Source organism: Oryzias latipes, chromosome 15 (assembly GCF_053564925.1).
Source record: "Oryzias latipes strain Hd-rR chromosome 15, Olatipes_Hd-rR_3.1".
NCBI classification, from domain to species: Eukaryota; Metazoa; Chordata; class Actinopteri; order Beloniformes; family Adrianichthyidae; genus Oryzias; species Oryzias latipes.
In genome coordinates, this window is record NC_136251.1 from 23,465,105 (window position 1) to 23,485,199 (window position 20,095).

Below are 20,095 nucleotides of genomic sequence, written 5' to 3' on the forward strand. Positions count from 1 at the left end.
ACTAATCTCTCCCGCTCTCCTTTTCCTTCTCAACAAAGCCAACTATTAGTCATATCGCTCCCTCTGGGCTTTATAAAACAGCCCTCTGCACACCATCGCAACCACCAGCTTCTATAAAAATGGGAAATGGCTTGTCCCCGGGGTGGAAAAAAAATAAACTCTAAATACTGCTGCTTGTTTATGTTCTGTTTTAATGTGACAACCGCAGTTGCACTGGGCAGCTATGTGACACCCAACACTGCAATGCAAACAGCTGTGATGTGGGGATACTCTAGCCGCTCTGTAGCCTTCTATAAATATGGAGCTTCAGTGGTGGAATAGTGCAGGTATGCACCACCAGATACCCCCGGGAACGGACGATTAATTCACTGCTCTGTGAGTGTGAGATCAAACGAGGGAACACAGAGCTGTTCTCTGTTTCAGCTGATTATGTTCATTTTGATGGGAGTTACAAAAGCCTTAATTAGCGTGACACTTTGAGGTTCATCGTTACTGCGTTTGGGGAATACTTACAGTGAGATCAGCGCTGCAACTAATGATTATTTTAAATTCTCTTATATAAATCACTTTGATTCTTTGGTTAATAAGTACTTTCACCAACTTTTCTAAGCCTTAAAAAGTTGCAGCGATTACAGGAATCCAAGGGAAGGGATCCCATAATATGCATAAGATTTCTTGGGTGCAGAATATTGTTTAAAATTGCATTAACATTCAAAATAAAACAAAAAAAAATACATTTGAAGAGATAAAATGATTTACTAGGGCCTTATTTCGAAATGAAAACAATAATTTGAACCCTCCGAAAGTGTTCGATTTAGCTAAATTTGGAACACAAATGATGTGTGGGAAGGTGTAATTGTTTTTTGGAAGACTTGGGAGAAAAACAGCACCTAGCATGAAGGGTTAAAAAGTTTATTGATAGGATATATATTTTCAAAAAAGATCAAAAGATTAAGTCTTATGAGATTTTTTGTTTGAGTAAATGAGTTAGTAGATAGATTGGTCCTTCATTAGAATAAAAGAGAAGTAGATAACGTTATATAGTGTGCTGAACAATTACTGAATATTAAAGATAGATCATTTTATCATGCATTGATGGGCATAAAATAAACATTTGATTCTTACAGTTTTAACAGAAGATTGAAATAAATTTCCATCCATCCATTTTCTAAATCTGAGAAAGCTTTGTTTGGGGTCACGGGGTCACTGAAGCCAACCCAGCTGCTGAAGGATGACTGCAGGGCACACCCAGGACAGTTTGCCGGTCCACTGACAAAACAACCGCACACATTCACACCTAAGGGACAATCAAGTCACCAATTTACCTAAAGAGCATGTTTTTTGGACTGTGGGAGGAAAAACCGGAAAAAACCCCACACATATACAGGGAGAGCCTGCAAACTCCACACAAAAAAAACAGAAGAGATTTGCAATGAGGTAAGAACCACTAAACCACGTTGCAGCCCTTTGAAAGAAATTTCCATCAAATGAAATGAGCTGTCAAAGCAAACGCACAGGCTCATATATGCTGAATGTTAGGATAAAAATGATTTTGGCAGTAGATCTGATCTGACATTCTTAGAAAGTTCACAAATATGAATGAAACAGAGTCATACCACCACCAAACATGGGGGAGGTGTGAGTTTGAAATAGTTTCTTAGAGTCAAGGAAGAAATTACCGGTATTCAGAATTATCAGAATAAAAATGATGCGCAAGAGCAAAATAAAATTAGCCAGACTTATGGGAAATCTTTTGAATGCCCAAGTAAATACTTAATTAAAAATCAGAACAGAATAACCTCTATGAACCTGTTCTGTAAGTAATGTAGTCCACTTTTAATTGTTAGAAAGTAGTTCAATAAAGCAAAAAATATATATTTTAATCGGACAAAAACATATTTTCGCGGTAATTGTTTTGATTGCATATTTATGAAAACGTTTGTTTACATCTTTATTTATTTTGTACTTCAGCTGCAAATTGTGTATAAACTCTGACTGGCAGGTAACAGTCAAATCCTTAGCTCTACAACAGCCTTAATGGGCGTGCCCAACCAACTGTTAAGCTTGTTTGTCTTACCTACTTGAGCTTACTTTTGGTTATGGTGCAGCGATACACTCACCTCAGAAGTTAACCTCGTGTCCACCCTGAGACTGGAAGGTCTTGAGTTTAAATTCAGGCTGAGTCATACCAAAGACTCTAAAATGGGACCAAATGCCTCCCTTCTTGACACTCAGAGTTAAGGGGTTGGATTGGGGGGTTTAAACCTCCAAAAGGTTTCCGAACGCGGCTGTGTCTGCAGCTCACTGCTCCCCCAGGAGATGGGGGATAACTGAGCGTGGGTCAACGCATGCAATTAACTTACGAGGTGATATTGTATCAGCAAGCCATAACCAAAAGTATGCTCAAACAGGTAAGACAACCAAGCCTAAAAGTTGGTTGGACACGCCCATTAAGGCTATTGTAGAGCTAAAGATTTGACTGTTACCTGCCAGTCAGAGTTTGTACACAATTTGCAGCTGGGTTGCATGTGGGAGGACAAATTTCACACACCAAGTGTTTGACAGCTAGTGGGACTTTAACACAGATAATTAAAGACTAACTCCAACGTTCACTTTTTTTTGTTAGACAATAGCAGAGAAGAGTAAGAAGTTTGTCCAAAAGTCATTCATCCCTAATACATGAAGTTTGGTAAAGATACAGAGCACTCTGAAAGTCCAAAATGCAAAAAAAAAAAAAAAAATTCCTTTAACTACATGTTAGAGTGAATGAATGAAAAGTATTAACGTTAAGACCCTAAAAAAACAAAACACTGAATACTGAAATTGCATGAATGTTGCCTGAAAAACAGAGACTTTTCCTTCCAAAGTGTGTGTTTTTAACTATATTTATTTATGATGTGTGTTAATGCCTTTAGATGGCAGGGGAATTTACAACACTGACTATGCAAAATCAGATCCATCACAACACTGCATTGAATCATCCCGCCCAGCTGTGAATAGTCTGTCCTGTCGTTGCCTCTTAAATGTGTCTGTGTTTTCGTTTTTTATTGGCTAGTGCGAACCAACTGTGAGGGGCCATCTATCTAACCATGAGATAGGAAATCAGGTCATCAGTAAGCAGGATGGAGCATCACATGATGAATGAATGAACTCCTTATTCTGTAGAACCTTCCAGTTGCTGAGGACTAAAAATACTATAGAGGGAAAATTGCATGTCCTGGGCCAACACATAGGATTTTCCGCTGTTATGAAAGCCCTATCACATGTGAGGTCCAAAATGCAGAATGCGAGTTTAGGGAGTGCTGATGACCAAGTCCTCAGAGAATGCCTCCGTTTCTGTGCATTCAACTCAAACGTTGTATTCTGAGATACGCAGATTTATCCACTGTTTTTGAGATCATGCAAAAGGAAGTGGTCAGAGTGCAACAGAGTAAAAGAGAGTGGCGTGATTGACAGTGCAGTCTGACAGCTCTGTGTAAAGATAACCTTATGGGCCTGACTCCAGCAGAACTGTTAGCTCACACACCGCCCCCTGTGGCTGCTGAATGGGTAAACTGACAAATTCCATGTCCTTCGGTTTCAACGCTGACAAACTGCTGACCCACATGCAATTAAACCACATGCACCAGGGGTGAGAGTAACACACTGATGCACAGTAGCATATGCACGTGCATGTGATCATTTGCCAGAGGAGAGTGTGATGAAGTGCAGGAGGGGAGGAGACAGAGACAGGAGGAGAGAGCCTTACAAAGACCGAGTGTGATTCAATCTGCTCACTAAACCATGAAATGGTATTGGTGTCATTAGGGAGAGCAAAAACATATCTATGCCCTCCGCTACCCTTGTCTTTGACACTAAAAGCACAACTCTTATAGGAAAAAAAATAACAAGCATGCTAACCTTTTTGTACTTGGTGGAACAAATCACGCATTGCTGCTGCTTCACTTTTTCTCCTGCTAATGTTCTATCAGACAACCTCATTTAACCACAAAAAAATCTGTATCTTCCATTTCAATTTAGATATCCAAGGAAACTCTGAAGTATTACATAAACAACATAAGATGCCACTTACTAAGAAGCTCAAAATACAACAGTTTTCTTTAGAAAACATTATGACCTTTCTCATTCAGTGATCACAAATACAAAATGCAGTGGACAGTTATTGGACTATTTGTGACTTCACAACAAAAAAATAGATAAAATATAAAAAAGTAAATAATCAAATTAGACAACTCAAAAACATTTCTGACAATTACGCGACAGCTCCAATTGGCTATCAAATAAGAGACAGATTTTTATAATGTTTTGAGTTTGTGTAAGAACTGACCTCTGTTTGCTTTCAGTCATCTTTCATGACAAGATGGTATCTAAGCTAAACATGAAACATTATTGTATCCGATTTCCCAAAAATAAGTCATCCAAAAATGGTGTGTGCGTGGATGAACAGGGGCCTGTGTGTGTGTGTGTGTGTGTGTGTGTGTGTGTGTGTGTGTGTGCTGATCATGCCCAATGCAAATAGATTTGCATGCTGCTACACAGAGTGTTTACTCAAAAAGAGTGTCCTCTTCAATGATCCTTAGGACAACAATACCATTTTAGGTCATTTCCTGGCACTCTCACTCTGCCAGAGAAAAATGCACAAGCTCCCTCCCACAATGCAGTGCAAAAGTTTAGGTTCCCATCATTTCTATTACTGTACTTTGCTTCTAACAAGGTGTTTTCTTGCAATAATCTAAAATAATCTTGAGAGATTGTTCATGTAGTACTCTAAAAGTCTTTCTGAGTTTTTCTTAGTTTGCAATCTTCTCATTTTAGCTAAGCATTTGGAGAGATTTTTAAAGATCCAATTCAAAATTGTGTTTTTGTGGTATTTTTCTCATGATAGAGGACCTATATATAAAGAGAACTAAGCTAAAAATGACATTACTGAGTATCTCTTTGTTAAGATCTTTGTGAATCAAGAGCAGATGCTTAAGTATGGCATTGGAAAAAGCTTGTAAGAGTGACGTACAAGTTACTACAAGTTACTACGTCACAAGTTCCCTGCTATGCTCCATTCTGATGCATCCACTTGCAGACAAATTTCCATACACTTGCAGAAGTGCATGTCTTCGTTTTCCTTGTCCGAGCTGGCATCTGGCTCAAAACTGTACAGCTGGATAGCTCTAATATTGGTCATCATTTTTGTTGCTCTAGTAATGTTAGGTTGGGGTTGGTGCTAACACTCCCGCTCACTATGCAGGCAAATTTCTAATGAACTTCTGCCGCTCTGCAGCACCTATGTCCCAGAAAATGACTCCGATATTTAGATTTTGGCTAAAAACAGCATAATCATAATCAAAAGACCACTGGGAACGCTTTTAAAATAGATCAAATGATGATCAGAGGGGAACTTTACCACTTTCCTATTTATGATTTGAGCAGAAGAATAGAAAAATGTCACCAAGCAGCATTTTTTCCATGCAAAATAAAAACCTGACCAATAATCAGTTGCCTTACACAACATTATGATTATATGGAAGATGCTGCCAACAATAAATAGCGTTTCAAAGAAAAGCAAAAAAAGTTTCTTTAGAGCACGGAAGTTTCCAGGACATGTTTAGAGATGTAAATAATATTTTCACGCACACAAACCACTTTCTATGTGAAAGAACAACCTGTGAAGCTGTGATACAGCAAACGGAAACCAATCATCCTTTTTGCCTTGCTCCATCCAAACTAAATCCATTGACAGGAGGCTTTTTACAGGAGCAGCCGAATAACCTTTGAGGCTTCCAGCACAGGAACACGGAGAGATTGCTGCACTCATTCATGCTGCTCTGTTGATCAGCCCTGTGTGAAGGTAAAAGTGAGAGTGGCAAAAAGAAAAAGACAAAATGTTGCTAGGCGCAGAAAGGAAACAACCTAATGGTGTACACAGAGCACCGGTTTCTTTCAATGAAAGAACAATCCACACAAGTATTATCTGACACGAAAAAGCACAAAAAACAGCCCCGAAAGGCTGACGTGACTCACTCCAGCTCGAACAAAATACTTTACAAAAACACTTCAGTGTAAGCGTTTATTTGTAATCCCAACTCCATTCTATCAGCATATCTATACGCCTGCAAGTGTGTGTAACATGTCGAAGGGATGTTTGACTTTGCGGGCGGACACGCTGCAAGGCCTCAGGAGGCTTTAATGTGTGTAATTGTACTCAGGCATGCTTTCACTAGCAAAGGTTGCACTGCTCTGGAGATTCAAGGTGTTTAGAAGGAGGATGGGAACAGGAGACAGAAAGACACTGCATGCAGTGAGAGGTGGGGTGAGACAAACTGAGTGGGATGGGAGGGGCGGAACGGCTGCAGAGCAGGCGGGACATGGTGAGAGGTCATCCTTGGGTAATTTGTTTTGGTCCTCTCAGAGTGCAGACACACAGGGAGCAGGTAAACCAATTACAGTGTGACATGAATCACTAAGACCTACAGGCAGCCACACAGCTGGCCAGGCAGTCAGGCAGAGCAAAGAGGCGGCCCATCTCTTTCCCTAAGTGCTGGTCAATCACAAGCTGCAGCCTTCTTCCCCCTTTCTCGGCCACGACTGAACATCTGGAGCGAGACCGTTCTCAGACGGATCCTGTAAAGCTCGGACGCCTTTTAATTTTATTATCTGATGTTTGGACTTTTTTCTCTGCCATGGCTGCAGCTGAGGAGCATCTTTACCGCCACAGACGACCCTGCACAAAGATGGCTGATGTTTTAATCCATGACAAACATATCAGGAGAAAAGCATTTAGTTTCCCTGTTCTATCCATTTTCACAGCAACTAATAACAATATCATCTGCACAGACACAGGGTTGGATGTCAAGTCTTAATAGATGTTAAAGCCAAACTAAACACTCCAGGGGAGCATATTTAAACGACAAAGACCTGAGCAATTACTTTAATTTCCTTAATCTCCTGATGGCTGCCATAATGATGTTGTGTCAAGCCTCAGTCATATCAACGCCACTGGCAAGAGATTTGAAATGCAGTTACAAACTTAAATAAACAGTCAGTTAGTCTTCTTTCTCTGTGGCAGCAAATCTAATCCTCATGTTGATGTCAAATTGACAGGAGAGCCGTAAAAGAAATCCACCCAGCATTGAGGAGAGGCTGAATCTGTGGTGTTGGGGGTTCAGCTGGATTAGACACTGCCTTGGCACTTTGGTTTATTTGATGTGTCCTTGGTGCGTGTCGCAGATTCAGAAAGGGTAAATATTTGATGAAGGGCGTTGGTGTTGGCCTAGCTGCTGCCAAGGACTGATGTTAGGGAGCATTTTAATAAAGACAGCAGCAAGGAAGATTGTTGACCACCACTGTGGCTCGGCAGACCCTGCTGGAGAAACAGTCGCACCTCGCCGCGTTTATGAAAAAACAAACAAAGATCCGGCTCAAAGAAAGCCCCGTCCTTCACTGAACTACGATGGATGACCTGATGTGTGATCAGACGCCAGCACCAAAAACACAGCAGTTAGTCCATTGACTGGATAAGTGTGATGTCACCTTTTGAAAATGGCTTACGTTCAGCTCCAACAAAATGATCCTGTTGTTATTTATTTGCAATAAGGATGTCGCCATGTCGGAAGCAGGCAATGTCAGTGAGCAGTGATTGGTCCAAGTCAGACCAAGTCAATTTTTCTATGGGATCCACTCTCACCAATTAGGTGTGAGCTTATTGGAAGTCCACTGAAAGCGGGCTTTCTGTCAAACAAACACTTCGAATGTCTAACATGAAACCGCATTATTTTATTGAGGCATCTGATTGGTCAGTTTATAACTTGAATAACTTGCACTGCAAAAAAGAAATCATGCAAAAATGAATTAGTAAGAACATGTTAAATAAGGTAGTAGACCAAGAATTGTTATTCTGAAAAATATAATGGCTGCTTATTTCTCCATAGACGTCTATGGAATTTTGGCTTCTTGAAGCCAGTGGGTACTTCCTGTTAGGAACCCGAGGAGGGAGGAGGACTCTTTCAGCCAAGCTGTCTTACAGTCAGTGAATAGACGCAATTAGAGTACCGGTAGTTTCACTGAGATTTCCTCCTGCAGCCGACTGAAATTAATACCTGGTCTCTAAAAGGTGCTAACTGGTTGTTGGTGGCATTCGGGTCCACTAGAATAGGAATTCCCTGCATTCTATTGTCTCTCCATCACACCTTCATCTTTGTTTCCCCTTCTTCTTCAAATCTCCAGTTTTTCATCCCTCCATCTATTTTGTTGCCCCTCCATCTCTCTCCTCCCTTCCCACCATCCTGCCCCTACTCTCCTGACTCCCAGTCCCCCCCCACCCCTCCTTTTTCTTTTTTCTTCTCTCCATTCCTCTCGCCCCAAAACCAGCCCCTCGGCCGCCCGCTTACGCTTGCTCAGATGGTTGTTACCATGACAACCCTGTTCTTTCAGCTCTCGCAAAATAATGAAGACAATGTGTTTTCCATTTAGATGAGTTTTCTAGTGCGGCGGGGAGATATGGAGTGTCCATCTTGTCACCTTTTTCACTGCAGAGGAAATGTAATGAAAAAAAAAGATTTTTTTTTTTAAACCACTTTCTTTATGGTACTCCATCGCTCTGCCTTCAGCCTCTTGACATACCTGTGCACACACAGGTAAAGCTAATGAGGCTTCTGGGTGGTAAAGTCAGTTTAGTCTACCCCAACGACAGCAGACACAATAGCAGCAAGAAGATAAGAAAGACACATGTTCAACTTCACATTATAAAAGCTGACGTGTTAAAAACCAAAATGATGGTCCCAATTGTTGATTTCATTTTTAAATATTTGCTTTATAATCTTTAAGACCAACATAGAAATGATATTTTCTAACCATTTTTCAACACCCTTAAACTTCAAAAGTTCTGAGCATGAACTTAAATGCATCTATTAAGAAGAGAACTTTTAGGCAATTTAGACGACATTTTTTTAAACTCTCCAAACATGATTTCTTTACTTAAATATTCATATTTAAAATTAAGATCAGAGTAATTAAGTGTTCTTCACATAAATAAGGAACAACATTCAACTCGAATTTAACGGACATAAATCTTGTAGTTTTTAAATTGTTGATGTTAATAAAAACAAAAAACACTAACAATAAGTATACTTTATGTTTGTATATCTCTGGATTATACCATCTTCAGACCAAATGCAAATAAATGCACTTAAACTAAGAAAAAGGGGAGAGCCGGGAGAAAGCTGAGAGTGGGAGCAGTGTAATATGTGTATGTCAGTGTGTTTACAGTGGAAATAGTGAGTCGAGGACATTTTCTTTGGGTCTCTTTTCCAGTGTTTATGGAGAGTGGTGAGGAACAACACTTCCTGAGAGGAAAGCCAGCTTTCCGAGAGCAAACCCAATTCCAAGCCGTGCAGACGGGGAACGCTCTGTCTCCAATTTATGCTTTCCACCCAGTAAACACATGGACAGAAAAACTGTTGCAAGAGAGTGTTTCACATTATCTGCACGCACACAAACCAAAAGCAGATGAGCAGTCTAATCACAGACAAATGAAGCAAAACTTCTCACACCACATTTGGCAGCTCCGTTTTTTCAGTTGAAGCGATCAAATAAATGAGATATAAGGAGAGTCAACTTGCATCTTCGGATGTTTATCTCTACTCTACTTTTACGTTTTCACCCTTTAGCGTGTCAATATAGGTGACAGATAGACTTGGAAAAAGAAAAAGAAAAAGAAAATCCTTCTCCTTCACACTTTCTTCCTCCACGCTGCCACCCTCTGCTCGCTCTTAATTACATCCAGATCAGCCTATTAATGAAGTCAGTCAGATTTTAACAACACCTTCAGGGAGGAAAGAAGATGTTTCCTCAGCCATGGAGCATATCAAATCAAATCAGGTTCCAGGCCTTGACAAGTTTTGTAGCCAATTAAAATGCTGCACCAAAGGAAAAAAAAGGGGGCAATAACATCTTCTGCTGTTAATCATCTTTCATCATCTCACATTTTGGATCATAAAACAGACTTGGTGTTTAGAAGAAAGACATGGTAACTCACTTTTTATTTAAATTAATAATAAAATGTACTTTATAATCAATCATACCTCTATAAATGTGTCTTAAAGTCATGCTCCAATCATCTTTTAGGCGGGCTGTTGGCGGGGAGTAAGCCTTTCTCCACTTCCCATCATCTCTTTGTTTACACTTACTCCTGCTAGCTTACAGCCCCTCACCACCCCAACCTAACATTACCGGTGAAAGAAGATGGCGAGCAATGTTGGAGCTGTCCAGCTGTATAGTTTTGTTCCAGATGCCAGCTCAGACGAGGAAAATGAAGACGTCTATGGATCTAGCCATCTACAAGTGGATGGAACAGAATGGAGTGGAAGAGGGAGCTCGTGTCTCGCCGTTGTATGTTTATACAGACACACCTACAAGCTTTTACCAACTGCATTTTTTCGTCTGCTCCTGATTCATGATTTTGATTAAAGAAATAGAATTTTTCATTTTTTTTCGATCTGTTCTCCATCATCAGAAAAATGCCACAAGCACCTGAATCAGCCAAAAGTCTTCACGCCATTCATTCATTCTTATTTTGAAGTTGTAATCTAAAGTCCAAAAAGAAAAGTTATTAAAAAAAAAGTATTTTCATTTTTTACATAAAAGAAGCAAAAAAATGCAGAATAGAACCAGTTTTTAAATCTAAATCCAATTTACTGGTGATAAATACAGAATGAAACAGTTTATTATTTCTTGAGAAGAACTTTCAGAGTTAGATCGACTCTCTCAGTCAAACGTGGTGCCAACAAGTCAACCCACTTTTTCACATTAGTTTTTTATCTGTGCAAAACAAGCATTTGGATTCCCATATTAGAAAATATACAGACTTTTACATATACAGAGTTTTTCCACTTGCCTCAAAATAGCACATAAAAACTGATAAATGATGGTAACACATAATAATAGGTGTAATATTGTTGTTTTGATTTGTTAGAATTTTTTGGGTTGTTTTTGGTGTTGGCAATCTAACATACATGTCACCTGACAAATAAAGTAGTATAAATAGTAGCAGTTTCCATGACAACAGTTGCATTCTCCTCATGGCGTCCCTCTCTAATCATTAAACACTTCAATCACATCCTCATAATATTTAAATTACAAACAGACAGAACAAAGTAGCAAGTTCTCCCTGTCCAGGAACCAGAAGTAATTTGTCAACCGCTTAACAAATTACTTTAATGATTAACTGGTGATCAAAACTATTGCTGATGGATGTTCTGTCTTTGGCTGTGATGAATAGAATAACCATTCCAGCACTTAAGCAGATGTCAGCACTCTGCAGAACAAAGGGAACTTGTGTGATCAACAGCCCTCTACTGGTTGGGCAGGAAGGTGACGACAACTAAACATAACGATCCGTCAGGTATGTGAACATCATCACATGGCCATTTTTTAATTTACACTGTTTGCTAGCCTGCTATTATACACAACTGCTAGTGTTTAATCCTCAAAAAGTACACCTTCACATGAAAACGCATCAAAGACAAGCTGGGGGATGTAGATTACGTATATGTATACCATAAAGGCGGGTGTTTGATGAGCAGGTTGCCTATATGGGGCCTCTAACGTGCTCCACTTTCTTCCCACATGCATCTATATTTGATGTACAGCATGTGGCCGGGAACAGCCTCGGTGCTCCAGGCGCTCTGATCCTCTCAAGACACTCCTGTCAGAAAGCAGGATGGCACCATGTGCGCTGTAACAGTCTCATCTATTGTACACATTTATGGCTGTAACGCCATTGTCCAGCGCCACCTGCAGAGCACGCCGCGGCATTCAAAGGCGTACCCACCCTGCTTACACAAACCCCAAAAGATCAAAACCGCGGCACTCCATCAAATCCAGTGAAAAGCCTGTTTACTGATGTTCTGGTAAGAACAGACAGCTGGAGAGGGGAACTGTGAGAGACGAGGAGGAGAAGAGGTTGAGGCTTTCATGCTATGTGGGAGTGGCCCACTGCACAGAGCTTTTATATTCGGCTATTGTAAAAGAACTAGGTGAGATAATTGGTCTCCCAAGCTCAATGTGCAACCTGCATTTTAATGAGCCCCCACTCCTGCAACTCATTTAATATATAGACAAGAAACTACAGAGAGGTGTGAGCTAAAACACAAAAAAAGAATGTTTACTTTCTGCTAAAACCAGTTTGTCTTTTGTCCCATTAAAGAACACTCACTGTGAGGGTTTTTTTCACAAGTTTTGGGTTTTTGTAAGGAACTTAAGTTATGCTTTCTGTCAAATCCTATGGAAAATCTTAAAAATAACAATACGTTGTTGTTGTTGCTGCAAGAATTCAACTCTTGTTTTGTAAATGCACATTTTGATTATTTATAGTTTTAATCAACTAAACTACATTTACTGTGGTAAAAATGAGACTCATGTTGTTCATTTTGGTTAACGATTTGTTTCATATGATAATTTAATAGAAGTAGTAATGTAACAACTGGAAAATAATGACATGCTATAATCAGGAGGGCTACCCTCAGGCTTAAAACCATTTTAAAAAGTAAAACTAAAGCGAGGAGACAGTTTAACTATTAAGCACTAGGGATTTGTTGCACAAAATACTGCAATTTTCCAACAGACATATGCATATTTACAGCTTGATTTTAATGTCTTCACAATTTTTAACAGCTTATCTTCAAAGCATTTTACTTTATATTATAACATTCTATTAACTTTCCATAACCGCTTACTGGTCTTCCGGGTTACGGCGTCGCTGTAAGCGATCCAGCTAACGTTGGACGAAAACAGCCAGCCAGTCCAGCTTAAGGATAACTAACAAATTATCTGTCTTTTTTTTTTTAACCAACTTTTTTAACAAATAAAATAAAGCTCACACCAGCACCAACCAATAGAAGCAATAAATAATACTTTTACTGATCTAAAAGTGACAAGTGAAGCAAGGCTTTAAATAGCTGCAAGCACGAAAAGACTATGCTAAGTTAAAGTTAAGACGCTGGAAAAGAAAAATGCCATAAGAACATGTTAAAAACACCAAAAACACATTTTTTTTATCAGAATGGGTCTTTAACCCCAGCAAAACCCCATCTCCTGCTCAAAGGCCCGGTGCCTGCGGCCACCTCTCAATGACATTAAGTACATCTCAAAATGATATTTGGAAGGGCTGTAAAAGGAAGAAAAAAAGAGAATTAAGGAGGAAATGTGACACATTTAAAATGCTGAACAAGAGGGATCTCAAAGAGGACAGGGAACAGAAAAGAGAGGTGGCAGGTGGAAGGAGTTTGATTAATGACACCCCACCCCCTCACTTCTACAGTACTTCCTTCTGGGACCCCACAGACGCCCCTGCAGTCTCCTGCTCCAAAAGCCCTCCACAAGATCTCCAGTGTAGCACCATCCATCAATGAGGTCACCAGGCATGTTAGCGCACCCAACTCCCGTCTGTAGTAACCCTGACCCCACAGGCCTCAGCTGCTCTCTCTGCGAACAATTACTGTGTTTTAAATACAATCTGGAACTCACATCAGGAACTCCAGTTTAAACAACCAAAGCAGAGTTTCACCGTTTGAGTCGTTTACTTTTACCAAAACCATTCAGTTTGCTTGCTCTTAAAATAAACTGCTGATCCAATGTTTATCCGACAATCAACAAACTGATTTAACCGAAGAAAGGATTAATCCTTCATGTACCTCAGTCCACCGCCGCTCTGTGAAGGTTTGTCATTTTACTCAGAAAGTTGATTTGGGGAATTCTTAAGAACCAACACATGGTGCTGCCTTTAAAGCTGCTTAAATAATAAAACCACATAGGGGTTGGACTGGGCCAACGTCCTCTGCACACACGTCAGTACACATTTCTGTTCATACTGTACCATGTCATGGTGGCCGAGCAGTGTTTGGTGGCGTCGGGTCACGACTCTCCGCTTTGATGTGCGCACAAAAGCTGCGGATGTGAGCTTGCCTGCACCTCCACCCTCCACCACCCAATCCTGTCCTCTGACTGAGCAACAGCCACACGCATGAACCCAGGGCCGAGTGTAAGCATCAGGATCACACAAATGAATTCTATTTTCTGACAGCAGACAGACGGACCCGGTGCATGGCGGGCGCTAATCTGCCACCTCCCCTCCTCCTCCTCTTGCCTGCACCTATAATCCCTGACGGGGAGAGAGACGGCAAGTAAGAAGGAGTTTAGGACAGTTAGAGAAAGAGGGAGGAACATTTTGCAGAGTGGGGAAAATAGGTTTGATCTTATCCCGATTCCTGAAATGAAATGGACAGCCCTTGGGCTAAATAAACACTCGCCGGCCACTTTGCTAATGCCACTCAACAAAGTGGAAGACAGATTAATGTTTTGATCTCGCTTTCCGCCGTCTTGTTTGATGTGCTTGCAGAGCAGAGTTTGTATAGTACAATGAATAATAAACTGCCTCGTCCGGTGAAAGATGCAGCATTGCCGGCCTCACTCCAGGCAAGCTAGCTGGACATAAGATGGTAAATACACTAGAAGAAGCATTTTTTTAAAACGTACTCCAATGGAAATTGTGTTTTTAACATGATCTTGTAGCATTTTTCTCATGATGGAGAACTTATTTGAAGAAAATTAAGAATAAATTTGCATTTCTGAGTATTTTTTTAATTCAAATTGTGGTGATTCAGAAGCAGACAATAAAATGCTGTTTGAAAAAGTTTCTATTTTTTGAGTAAAAACTACAATCTGCAAGCAAAAAGCTCCCGCTAACAGTTCCGATGCATCCACTTGCAGATAAATAGATCCACGTACGTCTATGTTTTCCTCGTCCAAGCTGGCATCTGGTTCAAAACTGTGCAGCTGGATAGCTCAAATATTGCTCTGCATTTTTGTAGCACCGCTAATGTTGGCTTGGGGTTGTGAAGGGCTGTAAGCTAGCCGGAGAGAGTGTAAACAAAGGGATGATGGGAAGTTAGCCTGCGCCCACAGTCCCGCCCACAACTGAGAGGCGATTTTCTACTGAACTCCTGCCACACTGCATAAACTACCGTATGTTCTCAAAAACGACACACGTTATTGATTTTGCCTTAGAAAATTGCATAATCATAACTAAAAGACCACTGGGAACACTTTGAAGTAAATTAAAAGATGATTGGAAGGGAACTTTTAAGTAAGAAAACTAAGAAATCTTGAGTTTTGGCCCAATATCCTGTGATCCCTGTCATTATAGTGAAGAAGGCAGAAAACATAAAAATGAGGTAAATGAGTGCGAGGGGCCTGTGTGCAACAATATGTGCTTTGTATTCCTTGCAGATAACAGGAGGCCAATGGAGGGGAGAAAACAGCAGTCATTGATTTTGTGTGCTGGGCAGGCATTTCTCCATTCCAGAGTCTGGTCGATACATACACCAAGAGCAGGGAGCACTGAAGTGGTTATACACCACCATGGACACGGCACACACACACACACACACACACTTTGGCAGTCAGCAGCAAGTGGACATAAGGGCCATCGGGTAATCACAGTTACCTTATTATCTGCCAACACGTTCACAAACTGATACGGTGCATGCATGAGCCTTAAAGGAAGCCGAATGAAAGCACGGATTCCATAAGGCATTTTCTTACTTGTGAGAATGGCGTTAAAAGGTGGGGGCACAATGCAGCATTAAATCCTTTAGTAGTAGCCAGCAAATCAAACACTGATTTCCATGAAATGCTGTGCCAGGAGCAAAACAGACCTCCCTCATTAAACCAGGCACCACTGACCACGCACACAACAACAACATGCAGGCAAATACACAGAGAGCAGGCAATAAAAATGAACTTTGCATCAAATAGTTGCAGAACTGGAACAAATGTTTGCTGTTCTGTGGAAGTGGTGTGCTTTAGAGCCAGACATGGGACTAGTAAGCATTGATCAACGATGATCAGCCTTGACACAAGAGTGAGAAACATGAACAATAAAGTTGTTTAACGCAGCACAAGACAAGAGAACAGTGATAAAATCAACACAACAGCAAATAATCTCTATTTATTGTTAGGCATTTTTTTTTTCAGACGCATGGAGGATTCTTGCATTTGTGTGCACGTGTCAAACGACGTGTTTGCATGCTTGTATACAAATGAGACAGGTATTACAAGTCTATTTTCTTGGGAGAACAAGGTTGCACGTAAATAAAGTCCTCTCCATCTTTTGACAAGACCAAATCTGTGAACATAAAGTATTCTAACAGTCTGCTGACAAATATAATAAACATGATGGTTTTTCTTCATGTAAGGAACAGCTGCTTTTTTTAAACTACAGTCTCGAAGTTTAAGACTACTCTTTGAAAGGCGCAAGAGAGGGCCCTTCAATGGGAATCTGGAAAACCTTATGTATGGGAATAACAGCCCCAAATTCACCCCCTTACAGAAAATTACTGGCAGTTGCTCAACAACTGTGTCTGAAACTAGAAGATTTTAGCCCTTTGAGCCTTGAGCAGCAAGACAGATGACCCCAGCTGAAACTGGAGTCTTTCTGGACTCTCCTTTAGATGTGGAGCCAGACAGACACCTAACCCCCACTATAGTGGTTCCAGACACAAAAAACAGCTGCTCTGTTTTATCAAACTGCAGACAAATGTTTCAATAGGCATATTCAAGCACCATTATTTTCAACGGAACTCTTCTCACTTTAAGACGGCAAGAGGACATCAGCTGAACCTTGAGTAGAGTGGATAAAGTAGCAAAAAGACACACAGCAAGAATGCACTACTCTTGTTACTCTAGTAGTTAATTCTGTAAAAATAAATACTTTTCAAAAGAGGCAGAGGAGAATAAAGTTGACTATTATGTTTTCAGCTCTTTGCCAAATGAAAAAGAAAAAGTTGATTCCCTGCATATTTCTCCAATCTTGTGTTCGTCTTTGCGGAGGTTTTAGTTGGGTTAAATTCACATCTGAGCTGTGGGTGGGACTGCTGGCGTGAAGCAACCCCACCCCTCTTCCCCTTCCCATTGCTGGGAGTTGAGAGCAGGTAGATGTGGCCAACATCACAAATATGACATTTTCCAAACTGCATTTCTTTGTCTGCTCTTGATTAACAACAATTTGAATAAAAAATACCCAGAAAAGTAAATTTAAGCTTAACTTTCTTTGTCTTCCATCATCAGAAAGGAGTGGGTCTTTAAACATTATTTACAAATGCCACAAACATAATCTTTATTTCAAGCTTCTGCAGTCAACGTAAAATTGAAAACCGAATCTCCTGTTAGGTGTTATATACCAGAACTTCATTTTTGTGTTCCTAATAAGTGTCTTTAGTCCCATTTTTTCACAACAACAACAAACGTGAAAAAACATCTTGCTGTTGTTGATCCACTGGAGTAATTCTAACCCAGAGTTTATTATGCAGCCGGTTTTGTTTTAGACTTTCGGAGCCACATTGGCCTCTGGTTCTCCATTTGGTCTCCATTTCTTTTCTTCTTTTTTTTTTAAATCTACAGCCTAAATGTCCCTCATTTTGAACTTTTTTTTAACTTAAATTTGCAGTTTAGCATCAAATGAATCTGAGTCAGTTGGGTTTTTTGGGGGGTATTTGTATTTTAGACTGTATTTTATCATAATTTTAAGTATCATATTTAACAGTCCTGCATTCTTATAAATGTAGTTGATCTTAAGTGGTGCATCTTTGTGCATGTGTACGCAGTCATGTCTTTTTCCATTTAGCTTTTCATTAGGGAGAGCCACTTCACCACTGGCTAAATGGGGGAGCAGCAGCTCCAGGCTCATTGTAGACCCACTAATCCTTCATTTATCTGAGCTACGTCAATACTCTCCTCCTGGCCCCCCCACCTTCTGCCCCATTCTCTGCTTTTTCTCAGTTCTTCCTTCCCTCCGACCGTTCATGCCTCCAGCTCTCATTCCATTCTTACTGCCTCCTTCAGCCCTCCTAGGTGCTGCTCGAAATCCATCTTATCTCTTTGCCTTCCTCTGGACAAAACAGAAGGGGTAAAGGGAGTAATAAGACTGAGCAGCAGGGGTGGGATGGGCTTGGTAAGGTTATTAGGCTTCACACACAAACACACAATTCGCCAAAGGGGTACTGAGGTGAAACCCCAAGGGGTCGGAGGCCATTTCTATTTGTGCGTGTGTGGAGAAGGCATTTTATGTGTTCATGCTCACGGTGGGGGGGGGGGGGGGGGGGGGGGGGGGGGGGGGGGGGGGCTGATGAGGCCACACACCTTTTACTGGAGCTAACTTCTGAGGCTGCCATCACACGCCGATGTGCGACTGCTTCCTGAAACGACTGCTTCCTGAAACGACTTATTCATGGGAGATTAAGCTGAAAGATGGCCTTCTTTAAACCTCCCTATTACACACTTAAAACAAAATTATGAAATCTAAACTAAAAAGAAAGTGAAGGTTTGAAATGCCTTGAATTACATGACAATTCCTTAACTTAAAATCCTTGAAGTAGGTGATGAGTGTCCTCACTGCAAAAACACGAAATCTCACCAAGTATTTCTGTGTATTTTCTTGTTTAAATATTTATTTAAACTTAATATAAGACACAAGTCATTTCCTACTCATTTTTGAATAAAATGTAACTACCCGTTTTAAGACAATAAGTCTTGAATATCTTGTGAACTCATTTTGATCTTGCAAACATCTTATTTTGAGTAATATTTCTAATGAAACTAGTTTTTTTACTTAGAATTTACATAAAATGTGTAATTATGGTTTTGTTTTCATTGGTCTAGGAGTAAGGACAGACTGTTGTAGCACTTAAAATTGAATATTTTTTTGGGGAAAAGTAGTGTATATAAATGTACTTTAAAGAAATAAAACTTTTTTAAGACACATAAGTTCAAAATTATAAGAGCAGTATACCTAAATAGGAGTGTTTATAGCTAATTTCAATATTCAATTTTAAGATAAAAAGGGCAGGACAAAACTTATTTGAAGGAATCTTCCAAAGACAAATTGTATGAGTTCTATAGGCAGATGAATTCTATTTTTTTTTTATTCTACATTTTTTTTAAACCTGTTTAAAAAAGGACCTCTTTCCCAGTGCAGTACGTCAAAATTGCAGATATTTGTTAATGATTTTTATCTTTCCAGCGATGATAACAGAAGGACCTCAGACAGGATCTGGACTGATCACTCTGTAGCAGCTGGGAGCTCATACTGCAGTACACAGCCAGGGGTGGAGCATTTTTCATCTCCAAATCTGCTTTGGCATTGTCAGCCGTCTGTGTGCGAGCATGTGCGTGGTGGCTGCTTTGGGGGAGGCATCGGGCACAAGCATGCAGACCTTGAGAGGGAGGGGCCGCCATTGTGGTCCATTTCTAGTGTATTTCATTGGTGCCTTTCTGACAACACAAGGCTGGGCCTTCCCTCGCTGCTCAGATGAGCAATCAGGTCACCTCGTCTTGACAGACACAAACACACACGCACAAAGACGTAAACACACAGTGACAGACACACACATGCAGAGACACACAGTACATGCAGCCTGCAGCTGTTGCCAATGATGTCAGTCCTGATTTGGCAAAACTAGCCTTTTATTTCACAGCATGAACACAGAGGAGGTTTCATTTGGAAGTGCAGGAAGAGTCTTTCTCTTTTTAAGACTGTTTAGTTTAAGGCTCAGCTTCTGGTTGCTCACATTATAGTCCCAAAGCAAGACAAAGACTTTTTTTTTCCAACAGTTAAACAGTAAAAAAGCGATATATTTTAAAAAATCTGAGTGCAGTTCCAGTCAGTTACTCACACATATTTCTTCAGCTCTTTATGTTTCGCAATTTACTTTATTTTTTTAATCTTCACAACATGCAGTTTCTGTTGTAAGCTGTACATCTGCCAGCTGCTGTAAGTTGAGCAGCAGCTGTGCGGTTTGGACTTTTGCACTGAGACGAAACAATTCAAATTCTATATGTTATGTTATTTTATGAACTCAGGAACCTCAAACCTGGTATGTGACACTGTTAGCACGTTGAATCCTGATCTTCTGCATTTTCTGTTGTATGTTTGCCAGAGCCGCATCTTTTACACCACGCTCAAATCCAGACCAGCCGGTACACACATTAAAGCAGTTTCAGGTTCCACTGAAGTGGTCAAGATCTCCTGGTTTCACTGCAGCTGGGATGT

At 40.4% G+C, this 20,095-nt stretch overlaps 1 protein-coding gene across 5 annotated transcripts in view; it reads right to left on the reverse strand.

Moving 5' to 3' along the window:
- zmiz1a (zinc finger, MIZ-type containing 1a) overlaps positions 1-20,095 on the reverse strand; it is a 95,003-nt gene that overhangs the window by 33,668 nt on the left and 41,240 nt on the right. Inside the window, exon 1 of one of the 5 annotated variants that reach the window (XM_020709551.3) lies at positions 13,865-13,893. The exons of the other annotated variants lie outside the window; for them this stretch is intronic. The gene's annotated coding sequence lies outside the window, so the exon portion shown is untranslated. Of the gene's footprint in view, positions 1-13,864; positions 13,894-20,095 lie in introns of those variants that run through there. 5 annotated transcript variants of the gene reach the window in all.